Genomic DNA, 7,320 nt, shown 5'->3' with positions numbered 1-7,320 from the left:
GATGTATGTACTTACATACCATGTTTTAATCATAGTCCCATTTTGTAAAGGCAGCCGTTTCTTCTAATGCCTATTCAGTACTGTATGTTTTAAACTTGAATTAGATCATCTTCTGGAGATGTGACTCAAACAAGAGTGGTTGTTAAACTGAATTAGGTGGAGACGTGTCTCCACCCATTCCAGGTGGGTCTTGATTACTTTACTGGAATCCTATAAAAGAGGAAACCTTTTGGAGAAAGCTGGAGATTCAGAGAGAGCAGAGCAGAACAACATTGCCACAAGAAGCAGAGAGCCCACCAACCATTTCCTTGGAGATGAAGAAGGAAAATGCCTCCTGGGGAGCGTCATGAAACAGGAAGCCAGGAGAGAAAGCTAGCAGATGATGCCATATTCTCCATTTGCTTTTCCAGATGAGGAAGAAATCTTGACGGTGTTTGCCATGTGCCCTCTCACTTGAGAGAGAAACTCTGAACTTCATCAGCCTTCTTGAACCAAGGTATCTGTCCCTGGATGCCTTAGATTGGACATTTCTATAGACGTGTTTTAATAGGGACATTTTTCGGCCTTAGAAATATAAACTAGGAACTTATTAAATTTCCCTTTTTAATATATTTTAATATATTTCCAGCTAGCAAACTGGAACACCAAGCTTTTATCCAGATTTCTCTGTTATGTCTAATTTTGGGTCTGTTGAACTTTAAGACCTCCTGTAAGAGTTTGTTCCTGAAGGCTAGGAAGTGTTTAAGGACTTAGAGTTATTTGACTTGGTACCTTAGTAGGCAATTGGGATGCCCTCCAGTTTACTAAGAATTACATTGATTAAGAATAAATATTTTCTCATCTTTCCAAAAAATAAATGCTCTGTGGCAAACTTCGGTTGCTCCTGAATTATTTAAGGAGAATTCCAAATTCAAAGCCATTTCGACTTTTCAAACTGCAAGTTTTAGGGGGTGAATAAGATCAGTATGTGAGATCCTAACTAGTTGGCAATGCTTCTCTGAGGGAAAGGACCACTTTTTTATATGGAGATCATATAAGAAAGTACCTTGTTGTTTGGAGGCAGAGATTATTTAGAAAACAATGTAATGTTCATTACTGGTTGCCCACCCAACATCCATTCTCCCTCCCGAAAGACCTGGGATTTTATTCAAGAATCCACCCTTTTCCTACACCGGCTCCAGGGTACCCTAAATGGCCTAAACTAAAACAATGACCAAGTGGGATTTGTTCTAAGAATGCAATGGTTGTTCAACAAAAGAAAAATAACTACTGTAATCATCATGTTAATAAAATGAAGAAAACAGGATAATCTCAATTGATGCAGAAAATTCATTTGATAAAATCCAGCACCCCCTCCTGATAAAAACACTCAGGAAACCAGGAATAGAAAAAAACTTCCTCAACGTGATTAAGGGCATTTATGAATGCCCTTGATTATGAATTCCCTGGATGCCTTAGATTGGCATTTATGAATACCCACTGCTAGCATCATACTCAGTAATGAAAGACTGAAAGATTTCCCCCTAAGAGCAGGAATAAGACAAGGATTCCCACTTTCACCACTGCTATTGAACATTGTACTGCAAATTTTAGCAAGAGATATTAGGAGAAAAAGGAAATAAAAGGTATCCAAATGGGAAAGGAAGAAGTAAAACTTTCTTTATTTGCAGATGACATGGTCCCATAGGTAGAAATCCTGAGGAATCTCCAAGAAAGCTGCTAAAGCTAATAAATGAATTCAGCAAAGTAGTGGAGTATAAGATCAACATGCAAAAATGAGTCGTGTTTTTATACACCAGCAATGAACAGTCCAAAAATTAAGTCAGGAAAACAATTCCATTTACAACAGCAACTAAAACAATAACATATCTGGGAATAAATTTGCCCAAGTATATAAAGTACTTGTACATGGAAAACTACAAACATTGATGAAAGAAATTAAAGAAGAGCTAAATAAATGGAAAGGCATCAATACCACTGTGCTGATTTGAAAGGATGTATGTCCCCTGGAAAAGCCATCTAAATCCCATTTCATAAAGGCAGAATAATCCCTATTCAATATTGTATGTTTGAAACTGTAATCAGATCATCTCCCTGGAGATGTGATTTAATCAAGAGTGGTTGTTAAGCTGGATTAGGTGACGACATGTCTTCACCCATTTGGGTGGGTCTTGATAAGTTTCTGGAGTCCTATAAAAGAGGAAACATTTTGGAGAATGAAGGCGATTCAGAGAGAGCAGAGCAGAATGACATAGCCACGAGAAGCAAAGAGCCCACAAGCCAGCGACCTTTGGAGATGAAGAAGGGAATGCCCTCCCCCGAGGAGCTTCATGAAACAAAAAGCCAGAAGAGAAAGCTAGCAGATGATACCTTGCTCACCATGTGCCCTTCCAGCTGAGAGAGAAACTCTGACTGTGTTCACCATGTGCCCTTCCACTTGAGAGAGAAACCCTGAACTTCACGGGCCTTCTTGAACCAAGGTATCTTTCCCTGGATGCCTTAGATTGGACATTTCTGTAGACTTGCTTTAATTGGGACATTTTCTCAGCCTTAGAACTGCAAACTAGCAACTTATTCAATTCCCCTTTTTAAAAGCCATTCCATTTCTGGTATATTGCATTCCAGCAGCTAGCAAACTAGAACAACAACTCAAAGCAATTTACAGATCCAGTGCAACCCCCATCAGAATTACAACAGCTTTCTTTACAGAAATGGGAAAGCCAATCATCAAATTTATATAGAAGGTCAAGGGAACCTGAATTGCCAAAACTATCTTGAAAAAGATGAAAAAATTGGAGGGCTCATACTTTGTAATTTCAAAATTTATTACAAAACAAACACTACCTAACTCATTTTGTGAAGCTAATATCATTCTAACATCCAAACAGGGAAAAATACTATAAGAAAGGAAAACTACAGGCCAATCTCCCTAATGAACATAGATGCAAAACTTCTTAACAAAATACTAGCAAATCAAATCCAACAGCATATTAAAAGAATTATACACCACAAACAAGTGGGGTTTATACCAGGAATGCAAGAATAGGTCAACACAAGAAAATGAATTAATGTAATTAATACGGCACATTAACAAATCGAAAGGGAAAAATCACATGTGCATCTCAATTGATGCTGAAAAAGCATTAGACAAAATTCAACATCCTTTTCTGATAAAAACACTTCTAAAGATAGGAATCAAAGGTAACTTCCTCAATATGATAAAGGGGCGTATATGAAAAATTGATAACCAACATCATACTCAATGGAGAGAAAATGAAAGCTTTCCCCTAAGATTAGGAATGAGACAAGGATGGCCAATGTCACCACTGTTATTCAAAATTGTACTAGAAGTTCTAGCTAGAGCAATCAGGCAGGACAAAGAAATAAAAGGCATCCAAACTGAGAAGGAAGAAGTAAAACCTTCATTATTTGCAGATGACATGATACTATACTTGGAAAATCCTGAGAAATCTACAACAAAGTTATCTGAGCTAATAAACAAATTCAGCAAGGTGGTGGGATATAAAATTATTGTGCAAAAATAAGTAACAGTAGCTCAAGATTAGCCCTGCTCCAAGGGAAAGCTAGAGAAGGGACAGGAGGGCAACTGAGGTGGCAATTCAGAAGTGCAGCTGACCTTGGAGAGCCTTCTGCACCACATGCAGCAGCCCTGGTTGCAGAGGCCAAGGAACTGAGAGGCAGAAAGTTGGAGCCTGGCACCAAGGCACAGAGCCACAGACCCACAGGAGTGCACTGATGGGAGCTGGGGACTAGGAAGTAAGCCAGGCCACATTCCTTGGGCGCACTACCCTCACCAGCACAGCCCTGTGACCATCAACTCACCCCACACCCCACGCACCTGAACCCCATCACTGGCTCACATTCCCCATGCTCCAGGAGCCCCCAACCCACCAGCCCCCAGTGCAGGTACCTGCCCCCTGCGTCCCAACAGTTCAGCCCAACCCCCTTCTCCTGCACCCCTCTCGAGCACTACCTCCCTGTTCCTGTTCCCTGCAGGCTGTTGCCAGGGCATAGAGGTTGCGGGCACTAACCTCCATACCTAGGCTACTTCCACCCCCTGTCCATAGTGCTGCACAGCTTCACTCCGCCCTCCCTGAGCTCAGTGCATCCGTTTATGGCACTCCCAGGCTCACGCATGTGCACAGGCCCCCAGTCACGTCATTCAGCTCTGGGAACCGCACTTTATAGCAGTTCTAGAACTACACATGCACACAGCCCTCAGCCTTACTTCCCAGGTCTGAGGAAATGCTGACCTGAGCAACCAGATCACATCTGCCCCCAATCCACGAAGGCATGACACTGACCTGCTGCCACAGCTCTACACATGCGCACAAAGAGCCCCGTGCCTTAGACCAGCACACACCAGGGTTACACCCCCTAGATGGGTGCACCTGCACAATTACATCCTTCCTGGCAGCTGGGTGCCCACGTTCATAAGCATCAGCATAACCCCCCAACCTGCGCTCATACCTGCCCTGTAATAAATCACCACACTGAGTGCTCCACCCCATACCCTGCTCCCTGGTGTACAACCATCCCACAAAAACAAGGCCTTTGAAGTCTCCCTGGCGATGTGGGAGATGACTCCCAGGGATGAACCCAGATCTGTTACTGTGGGATCAACAATTCCATCCTGACTGAAAGGGGAAAAAAGAAGTGTAATTAATAAAGTATCAGTGGCAGAGAGTTCAAATAGAGTTGAGAGGCTACTCTGGAGGTTGCTCTTATGCAAGCTTCAGATAGACGTTGCTACCTATCATAACCTGCCATTGCCAACCAGGACTATGCCAGCCAATCCTAAAGAACACCTAGGGCAATATATAAGATTCCACAAGGGTTCCATGTACTAGAGTAACTTTCCAGAAGCCTACAACCTCCAGATGGGTCCCTGGTCCAGATAAATCCTGAAACCTAGCCCAGCCTCTCCAGAACATCAGATGGTTTCATCTCCCTGCCCCATATTAGTGACAGACCCTTCCAATATAAAAAATTTAGTATTTCCATAGCCCAGACAACCCTAGAGAGAGTTATGGAAAGATCAAAGGTGATGGTGGAGTTATTGAAAAACCATAGGATTTAAGAAATGAATATGAATGCTGAATCATTAAATTGACATCTCTTTTAGTCTCCAGGATTTTAGAGAAGCTAGAGGTAAAAACCTAAAATTGTGAAATTGTAACCTGCGTTTGCTAGTTTGAAAGGATGTATGTCCCCTAGAAAAGCCATGTTTTAATCTAAGTCCCATTTTGTAAAGGTAGAATAATCCTATTTAATACTGTATGTTTGAAACTGTAATCAGATCATCTCCCTGGAGATGTGATTTAATCGAGAGTGGTTGTTAAGCTGAATTAGGTGACGACATGTCTCCACCCATTTGGGTGGGTCTTGATAAGTTTCTGGAGTCCTATAAAAGAGCAAACATTTTGGAGAATGAAAGGGATTTGCTGAAAGCAGAGAATGCTGTAGCACCACGAAGCAGAGTCCACCAGCCAGCGACATTTGGAGATGAAGAAGGAAAACGCCTCCCAGGGAGCTTCATAAAATAGGAAGCCAAGAGAGAAAGCTAGCAGATGATGTTGTGTTCTCCATGTGCCCTTCCAACCGAGAGAGAAACCCTGACTGTGCTCACCATGAGCCTTCTCACTTGAGAGAGAGAGACCCTGAACTTCACCGGCCTTCTTGAACCAAGGTATCTTTCCCTGGATGCCTTAGATTGGACATGTCTATAGACTTGCTTTAACTGGGACATTTTCTCGGCCTTAGAACTGTTAACTAGCAACTTATTAAATTCTCCTTTTTAAAAGCCATTCCTTTTCTGGTATATTGCATTCCAGCAGCTAGCAAACTAGAACACCATGTATGTCAAAGTCTGAAATATGTTCTTCAACTAATTGTGGTGATGTGCTTTGAAATTTATGGCTTTTTTTTGTATATATGTGTTTTTTTTTCACAAAAAGAGAAGGAAAAAAATGTTGACTGTGGTGATAAAAAATATTTAAACCCTCTAGCCTCCTATATTGTGCAGCAGCTAGAAGGAGAAATAGGAGAGGATCATATGGTAGCCCACAACAAACTCTGGGATCTGTCCTATAACCACTTGTTGAAGAGTGCCTTGAAAACTATTGCTTTTTTGTTTCTTTGCTTTGTATATATGTTATACCATACAATAAAATTTATTTTTTTAAAAATCAGTAACATTTCTATACACAAGCAATGACCTAATTGAGCAGTCAGTTAAGGGAAAGAATTCCATTCAAAATAACAACTAAAAGAATCAAGTACTTAGGAATGAACTTAGCTAGGAATGTAAAGGACTTGTGCACAGAAAACTACATAACAGTGCTAAAAGAAATCAAAGAAGATCTAAATAGGTGGAAAGACATTCCTTGCTCATGGATAGAAAGGTTAAATATAGTTAAGATGTCAATTCTACTCGAATTGATTTGCAGACTCAACACAGTACCCATCAAAATTCCAACAACGTACTTTGAAGACTTGGAAAAGCTAGTAACCAAATTCATCTGTAAGGGAAAGAGACCCTGAATAACTAAAATCATCCTAAGAAAGAAGAATAAAGTGGGAGAATTAACACTACCTGACTTTAAAACTTATTATAAAGCCACAGTGGTCAAAAGAGCATGGTAATGCAAATCAAAACCACATGAGATATCATCTCACACCCACCAGAATGGCCATTATCAACAAAACAGAAAATGACAAGTGCTGGAGAGGATGCGGAGAAAGAGGCACACTTATCCACTGTTGGTGGGAATGTCAAATGGTGCAACCACTGTGGAAGGCAGTTTGGCGGTTCCTCAAAAAGCTGAATATAGAATTGCCATACGACCCAGCAATACCATTGCTAGGTATCTACTCAGCAGATTTAAGGGCAAAGACACAAACGGACATTTGCACACCAATGTTTACAGCAGCATTATTTATAATTGCAAAGAGATGGAAACAGCCAAAATGTCCATCAACAGACGAGTGGCTAAACAAACTGTGGCATATACATACGATGGAATATTATGCAACTTTAAGACAGAATAAACTTATGAAGCATGTAATAACATGGATGGACCTAGAGAACATTATGCTGAGTGAGACTAGCCAAAAACTAAAGGACAAATACTGTATGGTCCCACTGATGTGAACCGACATTAGAGAATAAACTTGGAATATGTCATTGGTAACAGAGACCATCAGGAGTTAGAAATAGGGTAAGATAATGGGTAATTGGAGCTGAAGGGATACAGACTGTGCAACAGGACTGGATACAAAAACTCAAAAATGGACAGC

The sequence above is a fragment of the Tamandua tetradactyla genome, chromosome 4, assembly GCF_023851605.1.
Source record: "Tamandua tetradactyla isolate mTamTet1 chromosome 4, mTamTet1.pri, whole genome shotgun sequence".
NCBI classification, from domain to species: domain Eukaryota; kingdom Metazoa; phylum Chordata; class Mammalia; order Pilosa; family Myrmecophagidae; genus Tamandua; species Tamandua tetradactyla.
This window is presented reverse-complemented; position numbering follows the sequence as displayed.